This window comes from Lissotriton helveticus, chromosome 5_1 (genome assembly GCF_964261635.1).
Source record: "Lissotriton helveticus chromosome 5_1, aLisHel1.1, whole genome shotgun sequence".
NCBI lineage: Eukaryota > Metazoa > Chordata > Amphibia > Caudata > Salamandridae > Lissotriton > Lissotriton helveticus.
This window is the reverse complement of record NC_136065.1, coordinates 1,233,852,007-1,233,867,110: the sequence shown is the minus strand read 5'-3', so window position 1 is coordinate 1,233,867,110 and position 15,104 is coordinate 1,233,852,007. Positions and strand designations below refer to the sequence as shown.

The 15,104-nt window shown below is 43.7% G+C and overlaps 1 long non-coding RNA gene across 3 annotated transcripts in view; it reads right to left on the bottom strand.

Annotated features, from left to right (window-relative positions):
* LOC144755241 (uncharacterized) overlaps positions 1-15,104 on the bottom strand; it is a 122,432-nt gene that overhangs the window by 16,939 nt on the left and 90,389 nt on the right. For 2 of the 3 annotated variants that reach the window (XR_013594859.1, XR_013594858.1), the window contains 2 exons: positions 14,447-14,829; positions 11,058-11,365 (listed from right to left, as the gene is read on the bottom strand). This is a non-coding gene — a long non-coding RNA (uncharacterized LOC144755241). Of the gene's footprint in view, positions 1-11,057; positions 11,366-12,124; positions 12,991-13,544; positions 14,830-15,104 lie in introns of all 3 variants that reach the window. The other variant, XR_013594860.1, reaches the window with a different exon arrangement.

The window sequence follows — 15,104 nt, the reverse complement described above, 5'->3', positions numbered from 1 at the left end:
TACATGGTAAATATGATCCTCAGTTCAAACTGTGACATATTCCTATTCGATACACCCCTAATCATTTTGATGGGTTAGGGGCCCTGGGCTCTACATTGGTGCTTCTATTCAGGGATTGGTAAAATATCACACAGAGGGGCATATTTATGGGAAAATATCAGAACGTGGAGCTGCGCCAAATCTGACACACCGTGCGCCAACATTTTCAAAGTGCAAGGGTGCCTGTGAAGGCACTATGTTACTAAACTTAGCACTATCGCTGGGGGAAATGCAAGGCTGCAACATATCCCTGTAAATATGGTGCAGCCTCGCGTTTCAGAAGTGCCGGAGAGAGGCCTATTTCCGCCACTTCATTGTACATATGGCGCGATTTTTTTTTAAAGTAAAGTGTTCCAGTATTATTCCTGGATGTGCAATGTGAATGGTTTCATAAGATGCACTTTCATGTATTTTGGATTTTATTTTACATTTAATCAATTGAAGACACTGTATTATGAATGCTTTATTTACTTACAATCACAACTTTACTACTCTACTGTACTCTACGCTATTCCTCTCTGAGCCACACCACTCCACTCTAAGCCACTCTATACCACTCCATGCCACTCCACTTTACTCAATGCTACCCCATCCCCTTCATTCAACGCTTCACAAATCCACCCTTCGCCACTCGACTCTACACCATTTTACTCTATGCCACTCCACTCCACACAATGACACTCTACACAACTCCACTCTATGTTATTCTACTGCTTGCCACCTTACTTTACGTCACTCCATTCCACCACACCACTCTACACCATTCTATTCCACTCTACTCCACTTTTACTCACCCTAGTTTACGTCACTCCACTTTACTCTATGCTGCCCTACATCAATCTATTTTATGCCACTCCACTCTACAATATTGCACTCTACTCTACAAAACTCCACTCTATGCCTCTCTACTCTCTGCCACTCAAATACTCACTCAACTCCTTGCAACTCTACACCATTCTATGCCACCCTACTCTAAGCCACTCTACTCTACACCATTCTACTCTATGCCACTCTACACAATGCCAGTTTATGCCCCTTCACGCTACTCCACTTCACTCTACGCCACTCCACTCTGTGTCGCTCTACTGTATGCCACTCCATTCAACTCCACCCCACTTTACTCCACTTTAGCGCCACTCAACTCTATGGCATTTCACTCTTTGCCATTCTAATTTAGACCACTGCACTCTACACCACACCACTTTATTCCACAACACTCTATGCCACTCCACCCCACTCTAAGCTGCTCCACTCTATACCGCTCCACTCTACTCCGTGCCACTCTACTCAAAGCCCCACTCTATGCTACTCTACTTTATGCCACTCCAAGGTATGCCACGCCACTCTATGCCACTCCACCACACTGTATGCCACTTCATTCTATGCAACGACTCTCCATACCTCTCTACTCTACGCCACACTATGCACTCTACTCTACATCACTCAACTCTTTGCCACACCACTCCACTTTGGTCGACACCACTCTACTCAACGCAACTCTATGTCACTTCACTCCACTCTACTACACTCTAATCTGCTCCTCTCCTCTCCACGCCACTCCACTCCACACAGTTGCACTTTATGCCACTCCACTCTATTCCACACCATGCCACTCTACTACACACCACTCTACTCTAACCCATTATGCTCCAAGGCACTCTTTGCACTCTACTATACCTCACAAATTTCCACTCCACTCTACGCAACTCTACTTTATTCTGTTCCACTCCACTATACACCACTTCACTCTCAGCCAATCTATTCCACTCCACTCTACACCACCCTAACCTACCCCACTTCACTGTATGCCACTTCATTCTTCTCTATTCACTCAATGCCATTCCACCCCACTCTACGCAACTCAAAGCCTCTCTACTTTATGCCACTCCATTCCACTCTATGTCACTCCACGCCAATCTATGCCTCTCTACTCTATCCCACATGACTCTACTTAGTGCCATTGCACTGTATAACATTCTACACCACTCCACGCCACTCCACATCACTCTACACTACTCCATCCTACTCCGTACCACTCAACTCTATGCACACTAATCTATGTCACTCTATTGTATGTCACACCACTTCAATCTACTGTATGCAACCCTACTGTACACAACTTCACACCACTCAAGGCCACTTCACCCCACTCCACTATATGACATTCCACCCTATGCCACTCCCCTCTATGTCACTCCACTCTATAGCACTCTACTCTACGCCATTCCATTCTACTCTAGGCCCTCTACACTAGGTTACTCCACTCTATGCCATGCTACACCATTCCAATCTGCACCATTCCCCTCTATGCCACTCCACAGCTGTCTACACCTCTCAACACTACTCTACTCCACGCCACTCTACTCTTTGCCACTGTACTCTATGCCACATCACACTACTCTACCCAGTCTACATCACTCTGACTCTAGTCTACACTACTCTACTCTGTGCTACTCTACTCCATGCTACTATACTCTACACCGCTCTACTCTGCACCACACCTCTCCACTCTGTTCTATGACTCTCCATGCCACTCTGTGCCACTCTACAGCACTCCACTCTATTCCACACCATTCTATGACACTCTACCCTATGCCATTTTATGCCACTCAACTCTTTGCCACTCCACTCCACGCTACTCAATGACACTCAACTGTATGCCACTTTACTTCATTTTACTTTAAGTTACTCTACACAGTCTACTCTATGCCACTCTATTTTACACCACTCTACTTTACACCACTCCAGGCCACTCCACTTTATGCACTCTAATCTACACCACTTCACTCTACTCTACGCCACTCTAATTTAAGCTGCTCAAATCTAATGCCACTCCACGGCACTATGTCGCTCACTCTACTCCAGTCCATGTCACTCTACTCTACTCTACACCACTGCACTCTGTGCCATTCTACACCACTCCACACCACTCTGCTCTAGTGTACACCAGCCATGGCAATCTACTCTGTGCCACTCCCCTCTGCCCCACTCAATCTTATTCCACTCTACTCTACGGTACACCATTCTACTATGTGCCACTCCGCTCTATGTCACTCCATACCATCCAAGCCACTCTACACCACTCCACTCTACCCCTTTTGATCATACTCTACTCTACATCACTCTATGCCACTCCACTCTACCCAACTCCACGCTGCTCCACACCATTTTAGTCTATATTACTCAACTCTATGCCACTCTACTCTATCCCACTATTTTACGCCACTCTACTGTACACCACTCCACATCACTCTATGCCACTCCACTCTACCCTATGCCGCTTCACTCTAATTTACACCACTCTACTCTGACCACTCGGCTCTACAACATTCTATGCCACTCCATGTCCCTCTCTGCCATTTCACACTACTCCACTCTCCTCTATGCCACTTTCCTCTATTCATCTGCACTCTACACCACACCAATAACTTGTAGCCATGCTGAACTGCAGCCATGCTGCTGTACGACATGGATAAAAGCCCTTTGCAGGGCCAATAGCTCTGACATAGGTAGGAGCTATTGACTTTGCCAATGCTTGTAATATATGTAAGTCACCCCCAAGTCACCCCCAATGTATTCCTAAAGAGCCCTAAGGCAGGGTACTGTATATTTAAAAGCTGAATGGGATTTTTATGTGTCCTGACAGTAAAACCCCCCATTTTAATTGTTATGGTACAAAGGCCAGTAGTTTTATTAGCTACTGCCCAATTACACTCTGAAAATTCAGCAATGCTAAGTTCTGAATGGGATTACTAAGATTAGTACTTCAAGGTATAAAAAGAATAGTTGCATTAAACCTGACTTTATGCACAGGTCAAATGTAATGCAGCTTTTGCATGAATGTCGACTTTGGAAAGTTGCCACTTTGTTGCCCAGTTTTCTAGTTTGTGTATGATTGCTGTCCATGAGACAGCCTTCTGCCCAATGAGGGAGGTGTGCACAACTCAGTATGGAACACAAAGGACCTGCTATTGGAAGAGGTGTGAACTATTCCTTGCAGGAAGCCCAAGCAGGGTGTGATCCCAAAAGCGACCCTCAAATTGAAAGCCACCTTTGAAGGGCAAATGGTGGACATACAAGAGGGGCTGTTCTTTTGTTTTTGCAGACAGCTGGCATCTGGGTCAAAGAGGGAGAAGCCACTGTCAAACGGTTTTTTCAGAAGTCCCCAGGTGGCAACATCTCTCAGAGGGGATAGAGAGCTCCACACACCAAGAGGAGGGTTTTGTCATATTGGACGTGGGCAGAATGGTGTATTTGAGATTGGCTCAACTGCCACCTTGCAATGGAACAATCCGATGAAACTGATACAACAGACTAAATATAATATCTGATTGACTGTCCAAGACCGACTCCCCATTGTGGATTGCCCAGGCCACTACAAGTCACCGAAAGTCCTGCATCAGGGCTAGCACTCATTACGAATATCTATAGTTTTAGTTTTACCAATTTAACTTATTTAGAGAAATTGCTGTACATTTAATGCACTGTCAAGTTAACCAAAAGTTCCCCGTAGCCTCTTTTGTACCATAGGAAAACCCCGGACTACACATACCGACCCCGGCAACTATTGAAACAAGAATAAGCCAAGCATCTACCCAAGAACTCTATATTTCATATTAAGCTTGGCACAAAGCAATTTACCTGGTACTTTTTTTTAACAATGAGGACTCTAAGCACGGATTACTTTGCCAGCCAAATTCTCTGTTGAACCATTTAAAAAAATTACATTACAACTTTTATTGGAATCAGTAATCAGTTTAGTATTTCTTTGGCTCATATTTCGGAACCATATAATAATCTGAAGTTTTAATTCTAGTGACCAGTAACCCACGTTCTATTTTTATTTAAACTCCTTTTAAACACCTTGCCTAATGCATGCTTAAGAATGTGTATAACAATTGTTAATAAGCATGCATAATAAACTTACTTATATTCTGGCTTAGCTGGATGCCACAATTTGCAGGAAGTTGCCACTTGGCAGGAGGGGACATGGTAGGTCATTGGCTAGTAGCCGCCACATACCTTGAGGGTGGATTGGTGTCACTACAACGCATGCTTTTACATCGCATGCCTTTACAACGCGGTTTTTACATCGCATACCATTACAACGCATAATGCTTTTAGGCGCTGGATAGTGAATTATTTAATTTACTATTCCAACTCCAGTCCCCGTGGATAGCAGGGAAGGTGTTGGATAGTATATTAAATACATTCCCTATCCTAGAGCGCCCCCCAGCGCATTGCGTTGTAATGGTTTGCGTTGTAATGGTTGCGATGTAATGGTAGTGCGTTGTAAAAAATTCGTTGTAAGTGATGTTCCCCCTTGAGGGTACATCCTACAATGGTTCTCGTCATACCTGAACAAAAGATCTAACTTAATCAAACCTACATTAACAGCAACATCGGTCAACCAAGGAGCCCCCCAATGCTCAATCCTTTCCCCTGCCCTCTTCAACTTCTACATGGAACCTCTGGCACTGATCCTGAAACAATCCAGGATTTCCTGCAGTCTCTACACAGATGGCACCCAATTCTATATCAAAATCACTTCATTTAAAGACATCCAACACCTCAATAACACTCTCTCCTTGAAACATACTTAGCTCAACAACAACCACATAAAATTAAATCCCCCCAAAAAACTGAACTCCTCATTCAGCCTAAAAAAGACCCCTACCCTATTTACCACTGGCTCAGATTTTGAACTTAACAACACTGTAAACTATCCATAGCCATCTCTGTCAAATCTCTGGGACTACCCTCCACAAAAGCCTAGCTATGAAAGAACATATCCTCTCAGCAAAAAATTCCTTCTACACTCTAAAACACATTAAAAGATTCAAACCATTTATATGCTCTGAAGACCTGAAGACGGTAATCCAATCCCTTGTTCTCTCCAAGCTGAACTACAGCAACACAACGATTACTGGCACCGTAAAAAATCCACCTTGTGCCAATGAATTCCTCACTTAACACAGAAGCTAGACTGAACTCTGGAGAGAGACAATTCGACCATATCACTCCCACTCTCAAGAAACTCAGCGGCTTACCTATTGAAGCAAGTAGTATTAATATAACAACCTGCATAAGTCACAAAGGTCTCTACTCTGGAAATCCAACCTACCTCACCAAGAAACTCACAGAAGTGGTCCAAACAAGAACTTTACGAAGCGCTAACACTCTTCTCCTCATCCCTCTAAAATTCAAGACAACCAATTTCCTCACTTGTTGCTTCTTTGGAAAAGCCCATCGAATTTGCAATGCCCTTACTAGGGAACTGTGTGACAATCAATCCTACCTTCACTTCAGGAAAACTTAAAACTGAAATTCCTAAAGTCCTCCACCTAACCTACTTTGTGCGACTTACCACATACCCTGTCTAACAAACTCACTGCTCACTTTGACCTCTATCCCCACCCCTTGATACCTTACACCCGCAATACACTGCAAGAATATATGCTTCCCTCCTTTCTTTATCTCATGTAAACCTCCTTCCTGCTTTCATTTTATTACTTAGTCCCGACCTTCAAACGTTGCCCGAGTCTTCTGGACCCAGGAGAGCCATTGGAGAGCAGTTTGGTCACCCAGCAAGGATGTTACTCCCAGGTTAAAACAAACCACCGATTTGGCTACGACTTGAGACCAACAGACTAGTGGCAACTGGTGTTTGGCTGGGGTTCACCCAAACTTCAAGGAACATCGACCTTTGGGTCCAAAGTTTCCAAACTGTATTTGTGGACAGAGGGGTGGCCCGAGGAAGACCCTCAACACCGGCTCAGAATCCTCAGCATTCTTGAGAATCTTCCGCTATTCACATCCCTTGCATCAGAACCACTCCATTGATGTCTATGGTAGTTTGCCCATATAGTCTGGAACTGGACTGGAGACTGCTTTGACTGCAAAGTAAATGTTCAACAGGACCTTATTGGTTCATGTGATTGGCTACCTACTGAAGTTAGTCGCCCCAAGAGTGCCGAAGTAGTTGTTTACTACTTTGTTAAACGTTTGGAAAGATTACCTTGTCCATTATAATGATTTATTGCCTACAGTGAAAAGCAGTAATTTATTGGTTCTGTATAAATTCTTATCCACGGAACCATCTGTTGGATTTTTGTCCTTGAGATATTTATTTAAAGATAAAAATACAAACTATATTTACGAATTGTGTTGGATTTTGCTTGTTTTGTGTTTTCTATTTATTCAACTCTTTTGGAAGCTCTTAATGCTATACATTTGTTTCTTTGTTGAACCCTGATGGCTCAGAGCCACAGCTACCCATGGTTGAGCTAAGGTTTTTCAAATGAACGTGAAAGACCCAATATGGATTTGTGAGTTTATTACATGGAGAGGTTGGACAACCTCGCCATGTTATAAACCGCTTTCCTCACAGTACTCAAGATAAAATGGGTCTATCATTACTCTGGGGTACAGTGAAGGTTTAGTAGATAGAATCTGGTTTCATCTTGTGGAAGATAGGAACGGGGTAGCATACATTCCTTCGCATGCAGCTGGAGAAATATGTCTTGCCATAATACTTTTCTGGGAGCTCTTTAGATAACAAACCAGAGACAAGTGTAAAAAAATGGGGGGCATCTGGGGCTCGTGTACAAAGAATGCATTAAATGAAAGGGGGTGCAATTTACACACTCAGGGGCATATTACCAAGGAGGGCGATAGGCGAATATTGCTGAGTTAGCGGCCGTTTTCGGCCGCTAAGCGGCGATAACTATATCGCCCTATTACCAAGCTGTCGCTAACAGCAGTTAGCGACAGCTTGTAGGCGATAGCGAGCGGTTTGGGGCCCGCTTTGCATGTCAGCGATATTTATTGCTAATGACATGCAAAGTGGGTGTACCCAACCCGTTAGCGACTGAAAGCAGTCGCTAACGTCGCTATCGACTATTAGCAAGGCAGGCGTAGCGATGGCAATATTCACGCTAATCGCGAATATCTCCAAAAACTAACCCCTGCTCGGATCAGTTCTTAGCTATTATATCCAATGGGAGGTGGATATAATGGCTAAGACCCTGTTAGCGATAATGTGTGAATATCGCTGTATTCTCAGCGATATTCACGCATTTCGCTGCTATCGCCTGGATTTTTATCGCTTTTTAGACAAAGCTTGCTAATAGCAAGTTATCTCAGCGATAAAAACCGGTGATGCGCGGCGTTAAAAATATTTCCGCTAACCCTACTTAGCAATAAATATTGCAATTTGTTGGTAATATGACCCTCAGTTTTACCGAACACATTTTTGCGAAACGACTTAAGTATTAATAGGTCTGTTCACAAAATGTAGAATTGTAGTGGATGGCAATGTAACCCAGCTCATAATAATCAGCTAGATCACACATTGTGACCCACTATAATTGGCTGCAAACAAAGGTATGGTGGCCAGCTGAGGTAAGCAGACCACTATATCTTTAATTGGTTTTAAATCAAGCAATCTATTTTTTTTAATGTAGCCATTTTCTCGAAAGGAAATCTGGAGGAGTTTAAAAAAGAGAACATGATTACTTCCGAGTCTTACAAAAAATGTCTTTTCACCATTCACAAAGGGCAAACCGTCCCTTTGAAAAAACCTCCCCGTTTGAAAATGGGTTACCACCTCCTTCGAGTTGGTGGTGAAATATTAATGTTTTGCGACGTGATTTTGTTTGCTAAGCATCAATATACATCTGAAGAAATTGGTGTTTGGAAGGAACACCCTTAAACAACCATTCCAGATAGCGATTCCTCAGTGTTTCCTACACCCATTCACAAATCAGAAACACTTTTACAAATTATTGAATGGGTTTAGTGCATTTAGAATAGTGTTTTAGAGGTGGTAAACCTTCAGCTTTACTAAATCTGAAGGTGTGGGACTGTTAAAACCAGTGGTGTCATGAACCACCTGCTTTAGCAGCTTCAATGGTTGAGGGGTTCTTTCTGTGCCTCTTCTGTCTGCAACTCAGTAGACAAAATCTGCTAAATCCATACTAATATTATAAAGAGAGAGCCCAAACCTTTGAGGCGTGTAATCTCAGTAAGCACAGCACCAATGACAACACCCAATACAGCGTTGGAAAGGGCAGTTGCAGCAGAAGGACATAGGCTATGTAGACGGCCACCATATATATATATTTTTTTTTGCAGAGTTTTATATAGCGCGAACTTGACCCGAACTGAATCAGGTATCAGAGCGCTTTACATAGCACCAGTTACGTTACATGAGGACACACATTCATTTTTGTTAGGCACGGAGAGATTAAGTGATTTGCCCAGAATCACAGGATGTTTGGCGTTGTTACCAAGACTCGAACCCAGATCCCCAGGTCCGAGGTCGAGCGCCTTAGCCGTTAGGTCAACTCCTCTATACATTTAAAAGGTAAAAGAACCGTGCCAGCAAAGTAGTCCCTTGTGGGCGTGTCTGCGTTGTGCTGTGGGCGTGGGCTGTCCGTCCCTATTCTAATGAAACAGAAAAGTTGTCTACCGCAAGATTTTAAAATAAATTGCCCTTGCCAAATACACATATTACACACTTTCTATTTCATACCCGGACATCGTCGGGACGGGCTGCTAGTACTGTTATAAAGGAATAAAGCGTCCATAGAAGAATACGCAGGAGCAAAGTAGAATGAAAGATGGATAAATAGAAAAGGTAAAGATGGAAGGAATATTGAATGGTGAAAGGGTGAAAAGTTGTGCGGATGAATGAGTGTGTGAGTGAATGGATAGGTGGGTAACAAGTGAAAGGATTAGATGGATAGGGATAGATGGATGAATGAGAGAGTCAATGGTTAGGTTGATGGACAGGTGAATGGATGGGAGAAAAAAGGGATGGATGACTGAGTAAATAAATGAGTGAATTTGATGGAAGAGTGGATGGTTAAATGGATGAACGGATTGGTGGATGGCAGAGTGGATGAATGGCTGATGGGTGGATGGACCGCAGAGCGGATGGATGGAGAGCAGACTGCATAAATAGATGGCAAAGTGGATAGATGGGTGGATGGCAGAGGGGATGTCAGAGTGGCTGGATGGATGGCAAAGTGGATGGCTGGATGGCAGAGGGGATGGACTGATAGATGAAAGCATGGATGACATGGTGGATCAATGGCAGAATGGGTGGATGGATGGCCGGGTGGAAAAGTGGATGGATGGGTGCACAGACTCTTGGATGGCAGAGTGGATGAATGGATGGGTATATGGATGGATTGGTGGCAGAGTTGATGAATGGATGGAATAGAGAAAGATTGAATGATGGATGAAAGAATCAATGGAAGACAGAATGTAAAGGTGAAATAGTGGATATCAATGGGTGGATGGAAGGGTGAAAGGATGAATGTATAGACACTTGGATGAAAGAGACATGGGAGCTCTTCTAGGGAGGATTGGGCTCGATTGCTTCTCTTGCTTGGTGCAATCAGAGGATTACTTCAAAGTGGGGAGGGGGTATTTTAATTTTCTGGCTACTCCCTTGGTTACAACACCTTGTACACATGGCCTCTGAAGCAGGGTATGAAGCTGCTCTTCATCATACATATGTATAGTGCTTTTTATGGCCACAATCGTGTGTAAATACTGATTTTTGGGTTTCTTGTATTTTGTTTATTTTTTGGGGGTTTTATGCATACATTTTTTAGTGTCATTTTTATTTGTTGGAGGCTGATTTGAGTAGAAATGGTCTTGTGGAAACAGTGAAACTTGATACGTGCTGCGATTGCATGCAGTAAAAGAGCAACATCCATTATCTTGCAAGACGTTTGTACCTGGGGGCATATGTCACGAAGATTTCACTGAGATGATGCCAAAGTGTTTTTCAGTTAAGACACATAATCGTTGCAAAAAGGTTAAATTTTTTCATGTGGACGCACTGCCACCCATTCCTTATCATTATGTTTCAGCAACACTTTTAATTTAATAGTTTCACATTTCAGGTGCTAACCTATTCCAAACATTCTTGAAAGCATAAAAAAGCTCCATATGCTTCTAAATTAGAAGCTGGGGCTGCTTTTCTAAATGAGAGATACACTTACCTCTTGAGCAGACTGCACTGGCATCCTCGCCGTGGACACAGTCATATACAGCCATCCCACGGTGAGGACACGTCCACAACGCGTACTCATACCGGCTGCAATTCACATCAGGGAGGATGGGCCCGGTGCCCTGACCATAGGAGGCGGTCCCTGGAGCGGAAACTGCTCTTCCACAGCCCAGTTCTCTGCATACCTCATCGACGTCCTCAAGACCCCAGCCGTCATCACATACCGTCCCCCAAGAGGAGCTGTAATAGACCTCAACACGACCCTCACATCTGTTTGTGCCGTTCACAAGTCGAATGGGGCTTTGCGGGGGGTGGCCGACCGGAGGGAGGCTCGCCCCCCCGGGGAATTTTGGGGCCCGGGAGGAAGGGGCGGACTGGAGTGTCAGGGGACAGGAAGTGTAGGCTTGGGCTGGTTGGGCTTCTTGGGGGGAATTGGGCTGTCTTGGGCTGTTTTTGGGCTGGTAGCTATAAGAACGGCCATGTTAGGTCACTGTCCACCATTTTGGAGACAGTGACCCGGCAGCCGAGGTGTAGGCAGGAGAGTTTTTGTCCCGCCCGCCCGCCCTCTGGTGGCATGGGTGGGGTTTCCCTGTAGGGTAAAAGGGGGGTCTTTTGTGGTCCTGGGGGTACTTTTTGAGAGGGGTTTTGTTGGGAGCAGGTGTGCTCTTTGGTTAGGACGGCTGGGGTTTGATGTCGCTGGGGCAGGTGCTGGTGAGATGTTTCTGGGGTGGCGCTTTTCCTAGTTTAAGGGCGGGGTAGGTAGGAGGAATGAGCTTTCCTGGACAGAGGGGGAGTGAGTGTACATATGGCAAGTGTTTAAACAGTTGAGGCAGGCGTTGGGTAGTTGGTAATTATGTATATGTTGTTTTCGTGGGAACATTTTAGGGGTGGGGGTGGGGGTGGGGGTGGGGGTTTGGTTAGGTATGTGTATATTTAGTTAGGTCTAGTTTTATACGGCAAAGGCCAAGATGCACCTGTTCCCAATAAATCGGCCTTTATCACACCTTACTTTGTCTCCGGTCGGTCTTCCCCCCCCCCCATCTCCCGATGGGCCCCAACGGAGAACTGAACTGAAAGAAGTAAAAAGCAAACACAACTTTATGTATTCATTCACCTCTGCAAATACTGTCCCAGGAAGCAAGTATTTAAGTGCTACCCACTGAACTTTCATGTACCTTTGGAATGCTTCCAAGTTAAGGTACTAATTGGGCAAAACAGTGGTGAATTCTCTTATTGAGGACATTGGAGAAATGCGGGCACTGGTAAACATCAATAAAATGCAAACAGTAACGTATAGCCACAGTGAACAGGCTACACCCCAGACTAAGGATGCAGCCATGTACAAGACTGCAATCATTTTATTTTCACATGGTTTACGAAATGTAGCCGTGTAAAAGTGGATTTTATTTCAATTTGAATGTAGGTAATTTCAACACAGTTCATGCTCCTCATATGCCCTCTCGGGTTTCTTCCATGTTTAACTGTGTTTAGCAAAGACGTCGATTTGGGGTAATAAGTAAGACCAATGTGGGCAGATATATGATATTTATTTCCTCTAACAACCGTAGGAGGATATTACAGCTTAAGGACATCCATACAGGCAGACCGTGCTTCTAAGACAATAGGAGCTCTAAACCCTGTGAAGTCCTCATCTGATGCTGGGAGTTGTCATGAAGTATGGTGTGTGGAAATGCACAATACATTCCCTGTATGACCACCAGCATTCCTGTAAAGCATTTTTCCAAATACACCGCAGCATATTTCCCAATTTTTGTTCTCTGCATTGCTTTTGGACCTTCTCCAATCCAGCAGAACGTTCATAAGAGGATGCATGTTATTTGTGAAGACGGGTCACCTGTGGAGCACTCTAATGAAACACATCTACACCACTAATCATCATCTAACTTTTAGGAAAATGCTGAAACCTTTCGGGGCATATTACCAAGCATAAGCGAAAAATATCGCTAAGCTTGTTTAGCGGCTATATTTATATCGCCGTGCTTCGCCTATTTTTATCGCTTAGGAGCCTTGCTATTATCAAGGTTTATCTCCTAAGCGATAAAAAATCGTCCGAAATGCATGAATATTGCTGAAAAGTCAGCGATATTCATGCATTACCGCGCAAATGCTCTTAGCCATGTTATCCACCTACCATTGGATAACATGGCTAAGAACTGCTCTGGGCAGGCGTTAGCTTTTGGAGATAATCGCGCTTAGCGCGATTATTTCCAAAAGTTGGTAATAGGAGTTAGCGATGTTAGCGACTGTTTCCAGTCGCTAACATCTTGGCACGCCCACTTTGCATGTCATTAGCGATATATATCGCTGACATGCAAAATGGGCCCCCGGAAGCTCGCTATCTCCTACTAGCTGTCGCTAACTGGTGTTAGCGACAGCTAGGTAATAGGGCGATTAAATTATCGCCGCTTTAGCAGGAAAAATTCCCGCTAACGCGGCAATAAGGCCCTTGGTAATATGCCCCTTTCTCTTCCTAAAACCAGTGATAAAACAGACAACCACATTTAACCTCAATTAGTACATGTCTATCACTCCTCAAATCGCTCTCCAGTTTCTTACTAAGCAAATAAGCTCTCCTCATTCATCCGAAATCACCATTTCTAACATATTAAGGGATTCCTGGATTTAGGCCACATATTAAAACAAAAAATGAACATATAATGCAAAAAAGGATGACAACGGTATCTAATCTAGAGCAGCAGTGGCAAAAAAGTGTCTCTAGGGAAATAGGAAGGAAACAGCACACAGGACCAGCGGTGCCTTGTCCAGATAAGGCAACCAACTATCTAACGTTTGAGTGTACTTTTCTCACTGATGATGTATATCAACTACTTCGACAAATGTATGTACTTAGAGCACCTGGATGTCAGAACCATGAAGTAGCTGAGTAGTTCTCATTCGCTTCCATTAAACTGGGTTCAGTTTCTTAATTGACCAAATCTCTAACCTACTTACAAATACATCCTCAAATAGGGCATGCAGGAAAAAAAAACACAAGCACAGAGTGCACAGATATTCCCTATCTCACTGTTCACAGCAACATCATTCAACTGGTAGCACCTAAAATATTCTTACAACTGATTACTAACGTACTGATACACATGGTATCCGTGCTGCATGGTGTAGAAATACATACGCAAGAGTTCTGAACATTTTAGAATCAAACCTTTAGTTAAATAACCCAAGGAGCTCTTAATACTGATAATATGTGTAAAGGAATTACTTGCAAGTTGGTAAAAATAATCAAAATGGAACGTTACAGAACACATAAATAACTTATTAGTTTCATGCTTGAAAATACAAAGGTGGTCCAAATGCTTCCAAATTTCAGACTGACGCTGCTCTTTCAAGTGGGAGTTGCACTCACCTCTTGAGCATACGACGCTGGCATCCTCAATGTGGGCACAGTTGTGTACATCAATTCCGTTGTGTGGACACTTCCACAGTGCATATTCGGACCCCAGACAGTTGACATCATCTAGGAAGATAGGCACGTTGCCCTGACCATAGAAGCCGGAGCCTGGAGCAGAGACTGCTGATCCACAATCCAGTTCTCTGCACACCACGTTGGCATCTTCAAGCCCCCAGTTGTCATCACATACTGTTCCCCATTGGGTGCCATAAAAGGCCTCAACACGACCCTCACATCTGTTTGTGCCATTTACAAGTCGAATTGGGAAATGAGCTGAAACAAATAGAAAGAAAATACAACTTTTTAAGACCTTAACTTTAGGAGAAAACAACTACTGACTATTGAGGGACAAACAAATGTGTATCACGCATTGAACTTTCAAGAACTTAAATTTTAAGGTACGTAAAGAAGAAACACAGGCATGTATTCACTTGCTGCAGCTATTGGAAGAACGGCAAACACATGGTAAATACCTCTCAGTAAAATAAAAAATAAACAGTATAGTCAAAATGACAATGGTACCTCTAGAAATGTTTCTGAGAAGCAGCAGACATGGCCTCCATCACCTAGAATTGTGAAGAATGTGCACACAAACACAAACATACACTC